The sequence below is a fragment of the Macrobrachium rosenbergii genome, chromosome 25 (genome assembly GCF_040412425.1).
Source record: "Macrobrachium rosenbergii isolate ZJJX-2024 chromosome 25, ASM4041242v1, whole genome shotgun sequence".
NCBI classification, from domain to species: Eukaryota; Metazoa; Arthropoda; class Malacostraca; order Decapoda; family Palaemonidae; genus Macrobrachium; species Macrobrachium rosenbergii.
In genome coordinates this window covers 36,814,565-36,834,539 of record NC_089765.1, presented here as the reverse complement: position 1 = coordinate 36,834,539, position 19,975 = coordinate 36,814,565, and the positions used below count along the sequence as shown (strand labels likewise).

Below are 19,975 nucleotides of genomic sequence, written 5' to 3'. Positions count from 1 at the left end.
CTGGTATATGCGTGAGTATTTGATAAATAAAATAATTCTGTGCGCACCTGTATTCAATTGAGAGCACTCAACGAGTCAGTTACCTCCAGTGGAGAAAGGAGGAGAGTGATTGTTTACAAAATCGTCTCCTTGATTAAATAATCTTTTGGGAGGAAAATCGCTGGCTTGTATATTCAGTAAACATCGCATAATTGCGAGGTCTTACGATGAAGGGAATAGTGGTTTATGGCATTTAGCTTACAATGAATGATTCGATAGAAGATTTTAAAAACTCCAGAACAGATTCTAAGCCCTCCATTATGAATTAAGGGTCTTTAAAGTTCATTCTGATTCTGATTTATATATTTGACATCCATTACCAGTTATGGACATAACCAATTACTTTATATAACGACATTACTGTTAATTTATCAACACTCCAAGTAATGCGAGAACGTTTCTTTGGCAAGAAAAGCACATTCTTCCTTTCCCTTTCACGTAAGCAATGTGGTTTTTATAATTCAGATTCGAGTAAAAGAAAAAAACCTAAAACTTTTAAGGAATGACAAAAGAGCATAACAGTATTTCTCATTTTCAGCTCAAGATTATTATTACTCTTCCGTTTAACATCCACGTAAAACATAATAGCTTTAGTTTTTTCGAAGGCGAACTGAACGCTAACAGACCAGGCCCATTTGTCCACTGTATAGCATTCTTTGAGTATGACGAAAATTGGACATTGTGCTAAAATAAACTGCTAGATCATATATTTTCAGGTGACCATACATGTCAACCTATACGGAATGTTGATAAATTATACAAATTTATGCTCTTTTAGATGGCTTGTAGACATGCACATAAGACCCAACGGACTAAAAAGATTCTAAGTTCTGTTGCTTCCTGTTCAGTTTGAGGATGATGGATTAACGCATGATCATACTAACAAAAATTGATTGTATGCATTTGTTTCATCAAACCTACTGTATTCACTTATAGGCTATGCATGTAGGATGTCAATAGTATTTCGGACATTGTCAGTACGGTGTTATATTCATTTTGCTCAGACTGACATATCCTAAGGAGCTTTATGGATGCTACAGACGTCTCCAGAGTAATTTTTTCTTCCGTTAAGTAATAAAGACGCATATGTGTATTGCATTAGCCACAAGGATTCAGAAAATAGAAGTAACATGTTTGTGACAATTCGTTAATGGATTTTCATAATAAATTCTCTCTCTCTCTCTCTCTCTCTCTCTCTCTCTCTCTCTCTCTCTCTCTCTCTCTCTCTCTCTCTCTCTCTCTCTCTCTCTCTCTCTCTCTCTGTAGGTCGAAAATTTTAATACCACCCTGATTTATATGTGCATGATTATGTGCATTTCTCTATATGTGGGTGAAACATGTTTCTAAGCCAAAAGAAACAGGCAGAGAGGGAAACAAGATTATTTACACAGGCTGATAATCATGAAATCATGGTAATATACATTTACGCTTGAGCAAGTTATTTATCTCCTGCTAGCCAAACATTTACAACTGAAATACGCGAACATAAAAAAAATTCTGTGGGTTTCGTGAAGAAATATACTAGGGAAATCACAAATACTTATCGGAGCATGATCATTACTGGAGTCAAGATGCAACAAAGGTGGACGAGAAACCTTCAGACTCATGGTCATGGCACGCGTATATACGGTCCAAGGGCAGAATAGTCGGAAGTGCCCCAGTACTCGGTTTGACAGCCAAAATTTCACACATCAGTCAAAGCCCTTTGTACAATAAGATACACACGGAGTAAAAATTTGCGTGAAGACACTATTCATACATAACATGAAAGAATAGAGTATTCAAGAAAACTTTAACCCCGCCGGGGATCGTGCCGTCAGTGCATCTCGCTGGAGGGTTTGCCAAAGGGTTCTTTTGCATCGACTCTTCGGCTGCTTACCTCTGTTCCCTCTCCGCGGTGCTCTGTAGGCATTACTTAAGGTTCTTGGCAGCGTGCCTTCAGGCCCTAGCTGCAACCCCTTTCATTCCTTTTACTGTACCTCCGTTCATATTCTCTTTCTTCCATCTTACGTTCCGTCCTCTCCTAACAATTGATTCATAGTCCGACTGCGAGGTTTTCCTCCTGTTACAGCTTTCAAACATTTTTTTTTTTCTGTCAATTTCCTTTTCAGCGCTAAGTGACCTCATAAGTCCCAGCGCTTGGCATTTGGGCTAAATTCTGTATTCTATTCTACCTCTGTTCCCGCTTCATTTTTTTTTCAGTCTTGCTGTCGAGCTTTTCTTACCATTGCATTTTAGTGCAACTGTTGAGTTTTCTCTCGGTTCCACTTTCATACCCTTGTAATTCGTCAAAATTATTTTCTGGATCCCTGTATCTTGCTGTCCATCTAATTCCCTCTTGAGCGCTGAGTGGTTGAACGTGCCCGTGCTTGTGGTTATAGCCTATGAATATCATAAATCAGTCAGTCATGAAAACTATGAACTGTAACTGATAAATAAATAGGGCCTACCAGATGAACCAAATGAAGTTCAACAGGAGAGCCTCCAAAAGAAACCTGGGAGGAGATGGTAACTTTTATTGCGAGATGATAGTAGTTTGACTGTCGAAAATATAGTATATATTTATATTTGGAGTGCAAGAAAAAATTTTGAAGATATTGGCAGAAATGCACATAATTTGTAATTGGATGTGCAGTCTTGATGTGGAAATAGTTCATGTGTAGCACATTCGAAGACGGGTAATTAAGCCAACAACATGACGAAATACGAGCGGGGCATAGTTATCCGGGTACGACTCTTGGGTAACTTACTGGAAGCATATCTAAAAAAAAAAAAAAAAGTAGCAGTGTATGTTTGTGTGGGGCATGCATGGCCTATGAAGAACTATTATGGACTGAAAGAGGCGATCGGTGAACACAGCACTAAATTAGCATAGACAGCTGTAGATATTTCAATGCTTTTAACGTTCAATCGTAAAGTTGTTTTCGATTATGCTTTACAATGATTAAAATTAAAGCATCTCAAAATAAGGGGTCGTTTTACTCGCGTCAATTTTCGCATTGCAACCCCCGTTGGACAAGTTGTCAATTTCTTTGTTTATATGTAGAGGCCTATATCATCGCAACGAAGAGACAAGATGTCTCAAGTATTTTTTCCATTACATGCTTTGCAGGTTGACGCATAATATCTATCTTATATTTACGCCATGCACTGTGTGCAGTCCTTGTACAGTCTAATATTTACCTGTCAAAATGTTTGTGACCAAAATTAACTAAGATGACAGTCCGAACGTTAGGTATATATCGAAGGCCTCGTAAAAGATAGATATAGGAATTTTAGTGCTGTTTTTATGGTGTTGCATATAATGACGTTTATGATATTGCATGTAATCACGTTTTCAGGCTTTGCGTAAAATATCTTTTAAAGTTTCGTAGAATGAAAATTCGAGCACTAGTAAATAGGAAGAAGAAGAAACTGGTTGCGCAACGAGTAAGTATTTTGTTTTGCGATACGTTGCTTAGTGGGAGATGCTCTGCAAAACATGGCGATCGTAATCACTTTTAATAAACAATACAGATACTGAGTGAATTTTTATCTTAAGAGGGCTATGACGGCCCCTGCATAAGCTATTGATGGGTTGTTAAGACGTTAGGGATGAGAAGGTAAGTGATGTTATTCGGAGCGGTTGTGGCTTTGTTATCGATTTCGGGAGTCTCGCTCGCTCGCCCTCCCTCCCTCCCTGCGCTTCATTTTGTTTTGTTTACGTGTGAATTTAGGCGCCTTTAAATTCCGCGGAGGGTGTGAGTATAGAAAAATCGTTATTATTTTCGTTCCTCATAAGGTGGTGGTTCTCACCCTAATGCGTTGCGGTTGCTGCTGTCGCCGCGGCCATTTCAAAACAATTAACGTAGCCTTGGCCCAGGTTGCGTTAGTCTACTAAAATGTTTGTTGAGGCTCGCTCACTTCATGATTATCTGCTACGTAATCGTCCTCGTCCTATAACTTGAAAGGAGCGCATGCAGAGCCTGGGGTCGGGGCAACTGTAGACGCAGTATGCATTTCTGAGGGAATACAGGCCTAACCTAACCAGACTTACCTTAAACTAACCTAACCTTGGATTCCGTGTCTAAACCCGACCTGGGAGAGGGGGGCGTCATCCCCATGGACCCCCAAGTGATTCTACCCATTATAAATTTAATAAAGAATCGTATTGATCAAAAAATAATTAGATAAGTAAAAACTAACATGGCCTAAGCCTGGTAGGTTGTTTTACTGGGACTAGCTTAAGTGAGCTTTGTTTTTACGAGAACACAAACCGTTGCCTCCTCCGTAGGAATATTCCTTGGTGTGAGCTGCTGTTGACCGTTGGAACTTGGTAACAGAAATTTAGCTGATGGTTGGCTAGGTGTGTGAGTGGGGGAATACCCCTCACTCACTCACTCACTCACTTTTATCAATCATATTTGTTGTATGTATGGCGTGTTTTTGTGTGTTTCACAGTTGAAAGAGAAGAAAACAACTCCGAAGGTGCACAGCATGAGGCCCATTATGTAGCCTAATGGCTTTCTGCTCCCTCCATTGGTGTTTCTTGCAGGAGTAGGGTTCGTACCTCTCAGTTAGATATTATTTTACTTTGAACCATTATTACATTTTGGCCCCCTTGAACCCCCCCAGAAAACCTGCTAACATATTATGCCAGGTCATGACCTAACCAGATCCAATCCACCTAACCTCACACACGATGGCGCCCCCTTACTTGGCCCGGGGGGGGGGGGGGGTTGTTCCCCTCCCCCGGACCCCCACCAGAAAGCCAGTAAAATGTATAACCCTAAATTTAAAAAAAAAAAAAGACACTTACTTAGTCACCTTAGTCGAAATCAGAATCATCGGAAAAATCGGGCAACTTGGCTGGTTTTGGCGGGATCTGGATGGCTGGAACTGGCGGAACAGGGACGGGTGGCGATGACGATTCCATTTGTACAGCGGTGTCTTGGGATTATCGGGTTTCAGCGAAATTAGGCTGCATTTTGGTGGGTGTTGACTCTACTTAATGGCCACTTAAGTTTAAGAACACTAGCAATGACTTCTCGTCATTGCATAAAACAGCTAAATCAAGTGTCGTCACCAGATTGGCGGCCGCAACTTGCAATTGTGCAGGATGCAACGCAGACAGCACGGACGACATCTTGGCAAACTGGGAAAGACTGTGTTAGGTATCAGGGCAAGTGGGGTCGCGAGGAGGGTCGGGTCGCGGAACTACTTACCTTGGCGGAGTGATTGTGCCTGGGCAGGTGTTACGCGGCCTGGCCAACTAAACTGTAAACTACCCGTGGTAAAGTCATCTCCTAGTAATTCTTCTGCTGCTGCATCAGTTCCTGCTCCTTCTAAGGAGCTCAACACATTTAAGCCTCCTGTAAATGTTATCATGCTTTTAGGAGATATCCCGACAGTATTGGTCATGGCACATATTCCAGCAAAAACAACAATCCACATTTTAACCAGTTTGGGAAAAGCAAAGAAAATAACTGCAGACATGCTTCTTCCTCCTTGTCTTACGCCCGTTCTTCCTCACTCAAGAAGAAGAGGTCCCGTAGGGCTATGATTAGGCACCTTCCCTCTTTTTAGGGTTGGTGGCCATTTACGTTCACATCACAATGAGATCTACAGTAGGTATGGTTATCAAGGAAAGGGGTTGCTGAGTGTGTTTGGGACCCTAATTCTTTTTGTGCGTCTTAGACTTTTAACCCCATTTATTTTTATGAAAATAAAACCCATCACCTTATATATATACAGGCAGTCCCCCGGTTATTGGCAGGGGTTCCATTCCGGTGCTTATCAGCACCTTTATCCTCTGTTAGGTATGTATCGGCGCCGATAAGCAGAAATCGGCACTTATGGGTGCTGAAAATAGCCGATTTTCGTTGCTAGACAAGCCCCGTAAAACCAGATCACCGAAAACTGGGGACGGTGTGTAGTGTATTAGTATCCTTCACCGCCAACTGGAATACGTCATTGAACTTGTTAACTGGTGGTTAAGGGTGATGAATGGATAGAATGCTCCTCACTCACTCATCTGCTACCACATGAGGATGTTTGCTGTGATCCATCTAACTGCTAAGTCAAACTTGTGTTTTTTCTTGTTTTCTGAGTTTTTCTCTTTATTGTCATGTAGTGTAGAAGTTTGAAAATGACTCGGTTTCAACTTGTCTGTCACCGAAAAATTAACATCCATTGACAGTCGGTCATGGCAACACTGTGGGATGTACTTGCCTGCAGGCAGAGGATGAGAGAAAAATGCTGGAGGAAGGACATGGGAGAGAATAAAAAATCAGTGCTTTTATGAAAGAGACAAGAGAAAAACAAACTGATATAAAGAGAGAGATATAGAAATAACAGTAATTCCATTATGTTAAAGCATCATAATATAGGACTAGGCCCCGACCTTTTAGTTTTTTTTTCTAACAATAGATAATTGACGAAATTCAGTACTTTTCATATAAAAATTGTAACATGAACCCCTAAACGCCTGTTGGACGTAGCAAACGTCGACTAAAATTGTCTGTTGAATGCCGAGTGGACGTAGCAAACGTCGACTACAAAAAATTTCAACCTTCGGTCAACTTTGACTCGACCGAAATAGTCGAAAAACGCAATTGTAAGCTAAAACTCTTACATTCTAGTAATATTCAATCATGTACCTTCATTTTGCAACAAATTGGAAGTCTCTAGCACAATATTTCGATTTATGGTGAATTTTTTTTTTTAAACTTTTTTCTTACGCCCGCGCGGTAACTCGGCCGAAAATTTCAGAAATTCTTTCGTCATTTTGTCGTAATTTTTGCACTGTTCTGTATTAGCTGTTACATAAAGTTTTTATATGAAAATGTGCACAATTTCATGTACAATACAACAGAAAATAACTCATGGTTGTAGCTTTTATCAGTTTTGAAATATTTTCATATAAATCACGATAACTGCCAAAATTTCAACCTTCGGTCAACTTTGACTAGACTGAAATGGTAAAAAAAATGCAATTGTAAGCTAAAACTCTTACATTCTAGTAATAATCAATCATTTACCTTCATTTTGCAACCAATTGGAAGTCTCTAGCACAATATTTCGATTTATGGTGAATTTTTGAAAAAAAACTTTTTCCTTACGTCCGCGCCAGAAATTCTTTCGTCACGTTGTCGTAATGTTTGCACTGTTTTATATTAGTCATTACATAAAGTTTTATATATGGAAATGTGCGCAATTTCATGTAAAATACAACAGAAAATAACTCGTGGTTGTAGCTTTTATGAGTTTTGAAATATTTTCGTATAAATCACGATAACTGCCAAAATTTCAAGCTTCGGTCAACTTTAACTCGACCGAAATGGTAAAAAAACGCAATTATAAGCTAAAACTCTTACATTCTAGTAATATTCAATCATGTACCTTCATTTTGCAACAAACAGGAAGTCTCTAGCACAATATTTCGATTTATGGTGAATTTCTGAAAAAAAAATTTTTTTCCTTACGTCTGCGCGGTAACTCGGCCGAACATCTCAGAAATTCTTTCATCATGTTGTCGTAATGTTTACATCGTTTTACATTAGTCGTTACATAAACTTTTATATATGAAAATGTGTGCAATTTCATGTAGAATACAACAGAAATTAGCTCATGGTTGTAGCTTTTATCAGTTTTGAAATATTTTCACATAAATCACGATAACTGCCAAAATTTCAACCTTCAGTCAACTTTAACTCGACCGAAATGGTAAAAAAACGCAATTATAAGCTAAAACTCTTACATTCTAGTAATATTCAATCGTTTACCTTCATTTTGCAATAAATTGGAAGTCTCTAGCACAATATTTCGATTTATGGTGAATTTTTTAAAAAACATTTTCCTTACGTCTGCGCGGTTACTCGGCCGAACATCTCAGAAATTCTTTCGTCTCGTTGTCGTAATATTTGCACCGTTTTATATTAGTCGTTACATAAAGTTTTATATATGAAAATGTGCGCAATTTCATTTACAATACAACAAAAATAACTCATGGTTGTAGCTTTTATCAGTTTTGAAATATTTTCATATAAATCACGATAAATAGAAAAATTCGACTTTCGGTCAACTTTAACTTGACTGAAATGGTCGAAAACTGCAATTGTAAGCTAAAACACTTACAGTCTGGTAATATTCAATCAATTAGCTTCATTTTTCAACAAACGGGAAGTCTCTAGCACAATATTTCGATTTATGGTGAATTTTTGAAAAAAAGATTTTTACGTCCGCGTTATTTAATTCATGCATCATCTTGTGATAATATTTTCTCTGTGTTGCTTTGATCGTTTTAAAATTTGTTATATACCAAAATCATCGCAATGTAGTGTACAATACAACTAAAAAAAATTAAGTCATTAGCTTTAACCGTTTTGCTTACAGCGATTTGTATACAATTATATACAAGTTTTTTTTCGCTGTCATATATTCCAATATTTATATATGATAATGATATTTTTTCATTTCTGATGGTTGCATACTAAACTTCAGGCAATGACAAAAAAATGAGCCAAAAATGAACTCTTAATCTTAAAAACTAAGCGTGCTGTGATTTTTGAAAAAACTTTTTTCCGCTTCGGGCGCTAACTCACCGAACGCCGCTGGCATACGGGAGACGTTTTTGTAAATAGGGCTTCGGCGTTAAAGGGTTAAATAGCATACCCTACCCTTTTATAAGTTAGAGCTCACAGACAAGTGTGTAAGATTTCCAGTTAGGCTGAGCTTTTCTTTATTATATACATATCTTTCAGTATTGTTACTCAACCTGGTTCGAGGCAAAATCAGCACACCTTAGAAAAACAAACGTCTCTACACGTGCCTCCAAGAACAGATTTTTTTTTTATTTCTCTTATTGGGATTTACAAATACTTGTTCCTACACGACATGCAAACCATTGGTCCTCTGTATTAGGAATTACTTACAGCGAAGCTGGAAACGGCCGTTGGAACTGTTTACCAAGGTGGTTAGGCATTAACTACCAGAATGGCATTCTCCTCCTGCTGGTGCCTTGATGAAGGAATGATTGTCAGGTCATTGGACTATATAACAGTAACATAGCCAAGTCCTGGCAGTGGATATCCTTCAGGAGAAGTATCTGTTTTCCTTCAGGTCTCAGCCACCTTTCATCAAACTTCTGTTCCGTCTCCTCTCCCATGTTCCTGACTTAAGGGGCAGCCAGCCCGGCTAAAGCTAGTCATCTTCAGTGTCCTGTCGTAGCTGCAGAAGCTGTCCCCTTGGGCAGCTTCACCTTCGATTCTCTTCATGGAGAATGAAGGAGATCTGCTTCCATTTCTTAACCCTTTCCGCTCTCGAAGGATGAGGGAGGATTTAGGCTGGTGCTTGATCGACAGGAACCTCTGAATATGTCTGCATATTCTCCTTGCAACATGCTTCTATTCTCAGATGCACCAACCATGGAATAGGCTCACACTTATAAGACCGTTTTCTTCGAGGTGTGCGACCAAGATACTAAGTACCTCCTCATCAACATCCTGGAACTCAAGGCAGTTTCCTGGCCCTCCGAGAGTTTCAGGATCGGTTTTTTGAGATACTCTCGGGTATTGTTAGGCTACAACACTACAGTAGTGGCATATGTCAACAAACAAGAGGGTCTCATTTCCCTCTGTTGCTTCGGTTGACTTTGCAGGTGCTCGAGTGAACTATGGTACACTCTGTAGAGCTGTCAGCCAGAAACATTTCAGGTAGTGGGATGTATTGGTCTTGCTCTCCCAGGGACCTCAGGCCCCTAGGTGGCATGCGACTCTCATTTAGGGTTCCTGTCTCGTGCTCCGGATGCGTCCTTGCAAGAGTCGTCAGACAGAGTTCCAACTCTCAAGACCATCACTTGTCTTCCTCCAGCATTGGAGAAGAGGATAGACGACCTTTGTGGACCTTCTTTGCTGTGAGCATTCAAACGATGGGGATCAGTAGCTTTTTTGTGTGACAAATTCTCAGACCCCTTTAACTTTCTCTCCTGCGCAGATAAAGCTATTAGAGATGGCTCACAGGAATTAGCTGCCCTTTATGCCAAGGCCGTGCTTAAGAAGTGCGAACTTTGGGTCTCGTTCACATCGAAGGGCGTTACAGCCCCACAGAAGAAGGCTCTCCTTTTTTCCCCTCTAGATAAGTAACATTTGTTTCCACAGACCACCGTAAGTGAGATTGCAGCGAGTCTACACCAGAAATCAATGTAAGATTTGTTGACCCAGTCGACGAAGCACCAGAGGAACTGGTCTGCCTTCTCAGTTAAACCATCTCTTGAGCAACCAAAGCTATCTTGTGGAGGGAATCAGAGACCACGCTCCAAGTCCCGAGGATCAGTTAGATTTGCTCCCCGAGCAATCAAGAAATCATCTGTCAAATCATCTTCTCGCAAGTGAGAACTTAGTCATTCATGCTCCATTAGGGGGGCCAGGCTTCGTCTCTTCTGGGAGAGATGGAGCAAAAGGGAGCCGGATCAGTGGGTGGTGAAAGTTTTAAAGGAAGGACACTCTATCCCCTTCAGGGAGAATCCACCATTGACCAACACTCCTGTTGTATTGACAGCTTATTCCATAGGATTGGAGAGGTATTCGGCCCTATCGAAGGAAGTGTCCTCTCGTCTGAGCAAAGAAGCAATAGAAGTAGTAAAAAAGGCAGACTCAAAAGGATTTTGCAATTGCCTTTTTGTAGTGCCCAAGGCTGCAGGGGGTTGCAGACCGGTGCTTGACGTAAGTGCTTTGAACATCTTCGTAGAAAAAACAAAATTCAACATGGAAACCATCCACTCAGTTCTTGCTTCCATCTGTCAGGGAGATAGGAAGATCTTCCTGGACATGCAAGATGCTTATTTCCATATTCCAATTCAGTTTCGAGCACTTTGTTTCGGTCTCTCAGTGGCCCCACAAGTTTCACTCGAGTGTTGGCTCTTTTGGCAGGTTGACTACATTTAGCGGGAGTGAGTATTGCTCTGTATCTGGACGATTGGCTAATTCGTTCACCCACGAAGAAACGCTGCATGGAGGACTTACAGAAGACTCCTCTTTTAACCCAGGAGTTAGGATTTCTAATGAACTTCGAGAAATCACAAATGATTCCCACTCAGAAGATTCTTTTTTTGGGAGTTCTGATAGTCTCTTCTCGTTCCGGTGAGCCCCAACCTATACTTCTATTCCGATGCGTCCGACCTAGGTTGGGGAGCGCTCCTCGGGAACCTGGAAGTCTCCGGGAGGTGGTCTTCGGAGGAGAAAAGGCTTCATATCAACTTGAGAGAGTTGAAGGCGATACATCTAGGTCTACAACACTTCGCGACACAGGAACACAACAAGACTGTAGCAGTGCATGCGGACAATACCACACCCTTAGCATACATTATACATCAAGGGGGAACCCACTTATTTTCACTCCGCGAGGTAGCAAGAGACCTGCTATATTGACAGATCGCAACCAGGCTCGATTAGTCACCCTGCTCATACAGGGCAAGTGCAATGTCTTGGCGGACGAGCTGAGCCACCACAAGCAAATTCTGCCAACAGAGTGGACACTAGGTCTTTGCGTTGGTTTCATTAAGGCTTATCCTCTCCGGCCCTGACAGGATTTTGACTGTCTACAGACTCGTCAGAGCGAAACGATTTTCTAAATCAGCTTTAGGGGGTATTGCCAAAATTATACACATCTCTTCCAATAATGTCTACCAAGCTAAGTGGGCATGTTTTACGAGTTGGCATAAAGGAAACAAAGTCTCCTCCCCTAAAACATCTATCGCTCAGATAGCAGACTTCGTTCTCTATTTGAAATCATCTAAGGGGTTGTCTGTCTCAACAGTAAATGGTTACAGAGCAATGCTCGGCTCCGTTTTCGACATAGGGGTCTTGACATCTAGAACAACCAAGACTAGTCCAAAGTAATTAAGTCTTTCAGTATCTCCAAGTCTAAGAAAGAGGAGTCCTTCTCTTGGAATCTTGATGTAATTCTCAAGTGGCTTTCCGACCGTCACTTTGAATGTAATTCTCAAGTGGCTTTCCGACCGTCACTTTGAACCTATGCATTCTTCCTCTCTAAGGGATCTGATTCGGAGAACTCTCTTTCTGGTTGCCTTAGCAACAGCTAGGAGAGTAAGTGAACTTAAGCAATAGACAAAAGGATCAGTTTTTTACAAGGGAACACAGTCTGCTCCTTTTTGCTAGGATTTCTAGCGAAAAATGAAAACCCATCACATCCTTGGCCCCATTCCTTTTCGATTTCAAGTTATTGAATATTCTAGGCACGGAAGAGGAGAGAGAGCTGTGCCCAGTACGTCCCCTCAGATATCATTTGCATCAGATAGAGAAGATTAGAGGCCAGTTTAGTAATCTCTGGTGTTCAGTGAAAAACCCCCCTCGACCCCTATCGAAGAATGCTGTTTCATTTTTCTTGAGGGATCTCATCTTTGAGGCACACACTCAATTAGCGGAGACTGACTGACTTATCGCTATTGAAAGTTAAAGCTCATGAGGTAAGAGCAGTTGCTACTCTTCAGTAGTGTTCAGACACAATCTTTCTCTCTCTGGGATCCTGGAGGCAACGCATTGGAAAGGCAAGTCGGTGTTTGTGATGCACTATTTGCGGGATGTCGAGACAGTTTATGATAAATGCTGTACCCTGGGACATGTGTCCGTAACTGGCGTGGTGATGGGTGAGGAAGTGTAGGAAGTGTTCCTTCCTTTTCTTTTCTCTTCACCTCGAAAATGGTGTTGAGTTCTTGGGGAGCCTGGGAGGGTACGATGTACCTGGAGTGCCCACCAGTTTTGAGTGTTGGGTAGTGGTCTTGTTTTTTATCATTTAATCATTATGTTTAATTATGGTGTAGGTGACTTTGTTTTCTGGTACAGGTAGTGCTCGAGTTATGATAATTCACCTTACAATAATTTGATTTTGCGATGGGGTTAGCAATTAATACCAATACAACAATATTTATAAAATATTTTTAAATTTCACGTGGGCGCAGGCAGCAGTGTGCAATCAGGCAGCAAGAGAGACCAAATTACAATAGACCAACTTCTTTTCCTCCATCTCTTTATCCCATCTTCAAGTTATTAAAAAAATAAAAGAGAATGATAGAAGTATTGTTAGTAACATTATACTCTTGCATAAATGCTTACAGCCATAAACAACCAGACGAGAAACTGTTGTTTTGCTTATAACCGAATCGGATAACAAGAGCCGTTTGGCTTGTATTTCAAGCGTTGTACGGTAGTACACAATTACTGTAGTTATGTTACAAATGATGTTGAGTAGAATAAGACAGGTATATTTTTCCATTATACCCTTATTCACTATAGAGAAAAAATTGGCACGGAAATATACTACTAAATTTAAGCTGCAAGTTGTAGCTGAAGCTGAGAAAACAATGTTCAAGCTGTAATAACTATAATTATCATGCATCAGCAACCTGGATGAAACTCTACCATAAATAAAATTGGAGAGAATAGTATTTTAATCAAAACTACTGGGTATGAAAGAACACATATTACTGCCGTTTTAACGCCAATAAAAGATAAATACATAAAACTCGTGTTATGATGAAATCAAGTGAAAATAGCAAATGGAATATTTTTTTTTTTTTTTTTTACACAAAACAAGTATGCCCCCAAACGCCCAACGTCATCTATTAATGAAAAAATAGCTAAATTAATTTCACGAGGAGATGTATTTAAGTTATATTTCGACTTAAAAATACTTTGTATAACGAAAAATATCCTTGTCCCATATAATTAAAGTATCTAGAGATTCATTTACGCTAACTAGAAGCAAGAAAATCGCTCTGAACAGAGTTAAATGCGGCGAAATAAACTTACCGCATAATCGATTTCCAAACCAAAACATTGAGCGCTATGATCGCAATTTATAATACAAAAGCAATATGAGAATATATACAATATTATTGGGTACAGTGTAGTAGTAAAGCATAACTTTTTAAAAGATCCATGTAAAAGATGCACAGTCATTATGTTGATGTTTGTATAATACAATATATGAATACAGGCAGTCCCCGGTTAATGGCGATCCGGTTTTATGGCACATGTCTAGTAGCGAAAATTGGCAATTTTTGGTGCCGAAAAACACCGATTTCTGCTTATCGGCGCCGATAATTGGGTATTGGTGCCAATACATACCTAACAGAGGCGCCAATAACCGAAAATCGGCACTTTTTGGCGCTGATAAGCCGAAAAAGCGCCAGAAATTGCCGATTGTCCCCAGGGCAGGGGCAATTATGTATGCTTTGTTGGCCTTCGGTGTACACCTTCGTCGCAAAGCTTGGTCTTATACTTCATCAGCCTTTGGAGTACTCCTCCGCTGCGAAGTGTCCCACTTAGGTAGAGCTGCATATGGCCATGCCGCCACGTCTCTACAGGTTGAGATGAGCGCCACCATAGGCAGTATCTACCTGCAGCAGCTCTCTCATCAGATAAGGAACAACAATTACCTCATCAGTTATAACTTAAGCCTTTGACCATGATTCCCCACCACCCACCTTTCAGTGTGGAATCAGCTGGGTAAGTTACTTATATAAAAATGACATTTTTATGATAAAATTAAGTTTTACATATACTTACCCAGTAATTACAAATGGAGCCCACCCCCCTCCTCGCACATGGACTCTTTTTTTGCATAAACAAATTGTCACATTGGTGATGTTCCTCTTTCGTACCCCAAAAGTGGTCAGGGCATAGTCACCTAAACAAAACAAAGGAATCGCTACCACGGAATTCAGAATTCTAACTGCCATTCGAGTTGAAGCTCTTAGCTAGGTAATTACTTGGTAGGTATATATAAAACTTAATTTCATCATAAAAATTTAATTTTTTCAAAGTAAATTGTGTTTTTCCTAACTATAAAACCTGAGGCCCTTTATATTATATTTATGCCCGCCTCATGCCACCCCTCAGTTTTTCATCTGTGCCGAAAGGCAAATTGGAATATTTACATCCAAGCAGGCGGGACTCCCGCCTATTGGATGGTCGTTACTGCCTAACCACCTTGTCCAAGAGTTTTAATGGCAGTTTCCAGCTTTGCTGTAAGTAATTCCTAATGTAAAGGACCTCAGGTTTGCATAGTTAGGAAAAATACAATTTACTTTAAAAAATTGTGATTTTATATTTACTTACCAAGTAACTACATGATTAAAGCCCTCCCACCTCCCCTCTCAACCTTCCCTGTCATGGACATAGGGCACAAACGAATTGAGCTCTTTAGCACTGTTGTACCTATTCTTCCCCGATAGTGAGCATGGTCTAGTTACCTACACAAACAATAGCACGTTAACACAATTTCTAATTTTGAACTGCTGAGGTTAAGTGAAACATGTCTATGTAGTTACTTAGTAAGTACAGTATATATAAAACTATTTTATCAGAAAAATGTCATTTTAGTGACTGTCATTTTATAGGGCTTTTAGACCCAGGTAGAGGGGTCCCCTCATGCCGCTTCTGTTTAATTCTGGCTGAATTGAAGTGGTTTTCTTCACAAGGCAGCTCTTTGCTGCACATGTATGAGAGCCATGCTCCTTGAATGGAATGTTGTGGGTTTCAAGCAAGAAACCTTTAGCTCGATTGTCTGAGCGGATTTTGTCAAGCTGCACTATCCATTATCCTCTTCTCAATGTGGGAATCAGCTAACTCCAACAGTAGGTAAGATTCATCCCAAATAATGTACCATACAGGCAGTCCCCGGTTAACAACGATCGTGTTTTACTGCGCTTGTCTAGCGACGAAAATTGGCAATTTTCGGCGCCTAAAATTGCCGATTTCTGCTTATCGGCACCGATAACTGAAAATCGGTGCTTTTCGGCACTAATAAGCCCTGAAATTCGCAGAAAAGCCGCCAAAAATCGCTGATTTCCGGTTAGCAGCAATTTTCGGTTATCATCACACCCTCAGAATGGAACCCCCGCCGATAACCGGGGACTGCCTGTATATACCAGCGTATAAGGCAATTCATCATATAAGACAATCCCCAATTTGTTAAATAACACCATCAGCTGATGTAAGTTAGTTGGTACATAAATAAAATCAATAATTATTGGATTTATCGCACCAAAAATGTGTAAAGCAGTATCTTCAAAATGTTAAAATGTTTGGCAAAGCTCCCCATCACAAAAAAATACTTTTGTGTTCCGTTAGGGAAAATATAAGCATTACGGAAGGTATTCCTTTAAAATTGAAAAGAACCCCGAAATTATTACAATACATTCTGTCTTAGTGCCAGATCGATAGGTTCTTCTTGAATGCCATAGATCGATGGACAACTGTGGACCCTAGAGATTTTGCTTCAAACATACTGATGACCACCATGAAATTGCAGGGTACATTCATGTCATTTCCCTGGACAGAGAAATGATCTCTTGCCTATGGTCAACATTCAAATGCAAGAGGATAGGCATGTGAATTTCACAAATACATTCTATCCTAGTACTCGAACTACATGTCCTTTCTGAATGTGACAGACATGTGGATGACTTTGCCTTCCAGAGATTTTACCTGAAACCTACTGATGACCAGTAGGAAGTTTCATAGTTAGCTTGGATGATCAGATCGCTAGCTAGAGAAAGGATCCCTTTGCCATTGTTTCTTGGGCAGCTCGAAGCCAAAGAACTAGCTGTTACCTCTGGGTTGAAGGGTTAGACTATGTGGGTAACACAGAAGTCATACTGACTTTGGTGCCACAGGACCATTGAAGGGAAAATGATCACTCAAGTTGGTAACCTTCGAATATGCAGAGTAAGCATATCAGAACAGAACCAGCAACAGGAAATCGAGAGAAGAAAGAGTATGATCCGTTTTCTTTTGAGGTTGAGCGAGAACTGAAAAAACAAGGTCAACCATCCTATCCCCTGATTTCATCGAAACAGTGCCATCTTGCTTTAGATTCCTAGTTGGTCATTGTACCGAAGGTACTTCTGTCTGTCCAAGTACTACCACTGTCTCAGACCTGACATGTTAGATCACATCGATACCGGAAGCTTAATGGTTTAGCGTAGCTAAGAACCACTGATCAAAGTTCCATGGCCATAAAAGTTCTTCCTGTATATACATTATTGGTATGAAAACCAATCTGATAGAAGAAACTGACAAGGGAAAGTAGGCATGCTCAATCACTTCACTTTGCCAAAGAAGAGGAACTCCTGTAACTGTGCATGGGTATAGACTCCAGTGACAGAACTTGTCTGACACACATCCCTCATCCTGGACTACCTCTGACTGACGTTTGTTTTGAGCATGCTACTGCAACTCCATTCATCAGCACTGCATACAGAGATGATGATAGGATAACCCCAGGGGATGTCCTATGATAAGATGTTCTATGTAGAAACGTGCTTAGTACTCTACTGTCAACGGACTTGGCACCGCCGACAAAGGAGACGTCCTAGTACTGTCAATGGAGTTTGCATCAGCAACAGAGGAGACGTCTTGTAAGGCGATTCCCTATGATGACATCAGTAATCCACTCAAAAGAGCAATTGTCCTACGATGGTAGGACACCCTGTCAACAGAGGAGATGTCTTAGTACTGTCAGTTGGATGTCCATCGAAAACAGAGGAGACATCCTACGAGGAAAACCCGTGATAACAACAGTAAGCTGCTCAATAGAGGCATTGTCCTATGATGATAGGACATACTCCTTTTTTCAGATATTATATTATTAAGTTTAATAAGATTAAATAATAACATTAAATAATGAAAATAATAATTCTCTCTCTCTCTCTCTCTCTCTCGAGATGAGAGAATTTTTATGCATATGTATTATGTAGTATGTTAATTTGTTTTGTATGATAAATATGTTATTTTCATAATAAAATAAATTTTTGAACATACTTACCTGGTAGTTATATATATGGCTTAAGTCCCTGACGTGACGGCAGAATTTCAAAAACTCGCGGCAATCGCCGATCGGGTAGTCAGGTGATCCACCTGTGCGCCCTCTACCCAGGTAACTGGAACCATTCTACATATTCCTCAGATCTTCCATGCCCCTAGTCTCTAGAGGGGAGGAGGGTGGGAATTTAATTATATATAACTACCAGGTAAGTATGTTCAAAAATTTATTTTATGAAAATAACATTTTCAAACATCTAACTGACCTGGTAGTTATATATATAGCTGATTGACACCTTTGGTGGAGGGTCAGAGACAGCTAACATTGTTGGAATTGAAATACTAAAAATTTGCAAAACCAACTAAAGGTTCCTACCTGTTAAGGAAGCTGACTTCATTGTTTTCCTGCCTCATTATGTCTGCATTCCTTAAGAGATCCAGCGATCCACCCAGGGGGCTGAAAAAATCTCTAGGGGCTGACAACCGGTATATAACCTCTATGTGACTAGACCTCCTTTTAATACCCTTGTTCCGGGCGCTACCAAGGAACAAACGACCACCTGACTAAAAGAACTGAAGTAAAGGATACTATTTAAAAAACTGTCTGCTAATGATTGCGGAAGGATGCGTCCAGCCTTCGCAAACAACCATAAACAACATCTTAGTTCCAAGGAAGAAAAAGGGTATTGGGTTATGGGATTGTAGGAGTAGCCCTTTCTCCCACTACTGAATTCGCAGCTACAAACGGACCCAGCGTGTAGCAGTCTTCGTAAAAAGTCTGTACCTGTTTAAGGTAATGTGAGGCAAAAACAGACTTGCTCCTCCAGAAAGTCGTATCCAAGATACTCTGGAGGGACATATTTTGTTTAAAAGCTACAGAGGTTGCTACCGCTCTGACTTCGTGTGCATTAACTTTCAGAATTTTGTGGTCCGCTTCCCTACATCCTGAATGAGCTTCTTTTATTAATTGTCTGATAAAAAAGGACAGAGCATTGTTAGACATTTGTAAAGAGGTTTTTTTGACCGAGCACCAAAGCCCTTCTGAGTTCCCTCATAAGTCTTTTGTCCTTTCTAGATAATATTTTAGAGCTCTTACTGGGCACAGAGCTCTTTCTATTTCCTCACCTGTGATATCCGTCAGGTTCGGAATCTCGAACGCTTTGGGCCAGGGTTGCGATGGACGTTCATTTTTTGCCAGAAAATCTAGTTGAAGTGAGCAAATTGCTTTGCCTTGTCTAAAACCTATAGCTTTGCTAAAAGCATGAATCTCACTTACTCGTTTTGCAGTGGCTAAACTGACTAGGAAAAACGTTTTCATGGTGAGATCTTTTAAGGATGCCTTTTGTAAAGGTTCAAATCTATCACTCGTGAGGAACCTCAGGACCACGTCTAGGTTCCAAGCCGGTGATTTTTGTACCCTCTCCTTAGATGTTTCAAAGGATCTGAGAAGGTCCTGTAGATCCGTATTGTTAGACAGGTCTAAGTTCCTGTGTCTAAAGACCGATGCCAACATACTTCTATACCCTTTAATGGTCGAAGTTGAAAATTTAAGATTCTTCCTAAGATGAAGAAGGAAGTCTGCTATCTGAGTCACAGAGGTACTGGTAGAGGATACAGAGTTGTTCTTGCACCATCCTCTAAAAATTTCCCACTTGGATTGGTATACCTTAATGGTGGAAGACCTCCTTGCTCTTGCGATCGCGCTTAGCTGCCTCCTTCGAAAAGCCTCTAGCTCTTGCGAGTTTTTCGATAGTCTGAAGGCAGTCATGTGTAGCGCTTGGAGGTTTTGGTGATACCTTTCCAAGTGGGTTGTTTGAGTAGATCTACTCTTAGCGGAAGTTTTTTCTGGGTGTCCACTATCCATTCCAGTACCTCTGTGAACCAATCTCTTGTGGGCCAGTAAGGAGCCACTAGGGTCATTCTGGTGCCCTCGTGCGACATGAACTTCTGCAGTACCTTGTGGATTATTTTGAAAGGTGGGAATGCATATATGTCCAAATTTGACCAGTCCATGAGGAACGCGTCTATGTAAGCAGCCTCGGGATCCGGAACGGGAGAACAGTAAGCCCCTATCCTCTTCGTCCGTGCTGTGGCGAAAAGGTCTATGCATGGTC

At 40.5% G+C, this 19,975-nt stretch overlaps 1 protein-coding gene across 4 annotated transcripts in view; it reads left to right on the top strand.

Moving 5' to 3' along the window:
• Positions 1-3,455: 3,455 nt before the first annotated feature.
• Positions 3,456-19,975, top strand: part of pps (protein partner of snf) — a 283,257-nt gene continuing 266,737 nt past the window's right edge. For all 4 annotated transcript variants that reach the window (XM_067127353.1, XM_067127351.1, XM_067127352.1 and 1 more), the window contains exon 1: positions 3,456-3,641. The gene's annotated coding sequence lies outside the window, so the exon portion shown is untranslated. The remainder of the gene's footprint in view (positions 3,642-19,975) is intronic.